Below are 2,500 nucleotides of genomic sequence, written 5' to 3'. Positions count from 1 at the left end.
ACTCCAGTTTTCGAGCTCGTACTCAATTTTTTTTTAATTGCACAAGCGACCTTTTTTAAAGACTTCTTCCGTAATGGCGGCGCCCATGTGTTTATGTTGACGGCAGTTCACAGCAATATTCCAATCCTTATAAGAGTTATTTAGTGCCAGTACTTTGCTAAAACGTTCTAAATGTTTTTTAAAAAGAAACATTCGTTGAATAAGATGTAATTTCTGTAAAATATATATGCATGTATATTACCATTTTTACTGTGTTTCATGTATATATCATAGACATTTACAACATAAAATTTCGCTATCGTCTGCAGAGCTGTATAGCCAGTGGCGGATTTACAATCCCTGAAACATTAGGTTACAGACTACTAATTTTACCCCTATTTCATTGTAGTGCCCGTTTATAAATAGAGGGGTTTTTTTCTTAAAAATTCTTGGGGATGTATGTGGGGTGGATTTGTGTTTATTATAGGGCATAGATGGAAAGAAGAGGGTCTGGAAAAAAAATTATAATAATGGGAAATTCTGCTCTTAAGTGTGTAGTAGGAAAGGAAGGGTGTAAATAGGCCATTGTTTACCTGCTTCTCAAAGGGATAGGGAAATATGCAGGGTAGGGGTTACTTGCGGTGTCATAACAGGACTTGTGTGCGGTGGATTTTCCTGAAATTCACAAATATTTTTGGACCTAAATTGCTCTAAGTCTGTGTCAAATTTCAAGTAAGTTGAGGCGGTGGAATTTTTTATATTAATTTTTATGTTATAAAGGAATGTATAGCAAAATAATTGGTAGTCTGTGTCCATTAGATACTTTAACATTTTCCCGTTCGCTCTCCGTTTACAGTTTTGCGTTCTTCGTTCACAAATCGCCGTTACACCAAAGTGAAAGGATCGATCTTCATAGCAAGGCAAAAATGAAAAAGGAACGTGTGCGTAAGAATGAAAGTAAACTTTAATTTTCTTATATCAAAAGTTTAATTTATAAAATTCAAATGTCAGGATTATCAACTGTGAAAATTCAAGGAAAATTGCAGATCACTCACCAAAATAGAATAAATCATTTTCATTATATTACAAAACATAATTATTGTTTGGTTTAAAAGTGTGTGTGTGGGGGGGGGGGGGGGTTAGTTCTGAATGAGAGAAGAATGTAAGAACCTGCAGTTATGAATTCAACCCTTATACATGCACACGTTGAACAGGACGAGTGCTGGCTGGTACATGTACAAAAATTAGGCAGTTTATGACAATCAATAAATACCTCTCACATCCCCCAACAACAAAATCATACTCCTAGGAGTACGTGGTCAGATTCTAAGGTTATAAAACATTCCGAGTATGTACTCCTAGGAGTACTTACTCCAGTTTTCGAGCTCGTACTCAATTTTTTTTTAATTGCACAAGCGACCTTTTTTAAAGACTTCTTCCGTAATGGCGGCGCCCATGTGTTTATGTTGACGGCAGTTCACAGCAATATTCCAATCCTTATAAGAGTTATTTAGTGCCAGTACTTTGCTAAAACGTTCTAAATGTTTTTTAAAAAGAAACATTCGTTGAATAAGATGTAATTTCTGTAAAATATATATGCATGTATATTACCATTTTTACTGTGTTTCATGTATATATCATAGACATTTACAACATAAAATTTCGCTATCGTCTGCAGAGCTGTATAGCCAGTGGCGGATTTACAATCCCTGAAACATTAGGTTACAGACTACTAATTTTACCCCTATTTCATTGTAGTGCCCGTTTATAAATAGAGGGGTTTTTTTCTTAAAAATTCTTGGGGATGTATGTGGGGTGGATTTGTGTTTATTATAGGGCATAGATGGAAAGAAGAGGGTCTGGAAAAAAAAATTATAATAATGGGAAATTCTGCTCTTAAGTGTGTAGTAGGAAAGGAAGGGTGTAAATAGGCCATTGTTTACCTGCTTCTCAAAGGGATAGGGAAATATGCAGGGTAGGGGTTACTTGCGGTGTCATAACAGGACTTGTGTGCGGTGGATTTTCCTGAAATTCACAAATATTTTTGGACCTAAATTGCTCTAAGTCTGTGTCAAATTTCAAGTAAGTTGAGGCGGTGGAATTTTTTATATTAATTTTTATGTTATAAAGGAATGTATAGCAAAATAATTGGTAGTCTGTGTCCATTAGATACTTCACCATTTTCCCGTTCGCTCTCCGTTTACAGTTTTGCGTTCTTCGTTCACAAATCGCCGTTACACCAAAGTGAAAGGATCGATCTTCATAGCAAGGCAAAAATGAAAAAGGAACGTGTGCGTAAGAATGAAAGTAAACTTTAATTTTCTTATATCAAAAGTTTAATTTATAAAATTCAAATGTCAGGATTATCAACTGTGAAAATTCAAGGAAAATTGCAGATCACTCACCAAAATAGAATAAATCATTTTCATTATATACAAAACATAATTATTGTTTGGTTTAAAAGTGTGTGTGTGTGGGGGGGGGGGTGGGGGGGGGGTTAGTTCTGAATGAGAGAAGAATG

Source organism: Ostrea edulis, chromosome 4 (genome assembly GCF_947568905.1).
Source record: "Ostrea edulis chromosome 4, xbOstEdul1.1, whole genome shotgun sequence".
NCBI lineage: Eukaryota > Metazoa > Mollusca > Bivalvia > Ostreida > Ostreidae > Ostrea > Ostrea edulis.
The sequence above is the reverse complement of the archived record's forward strand: the minus strand, read 5'-3'. Positions refer to the sequence as shown.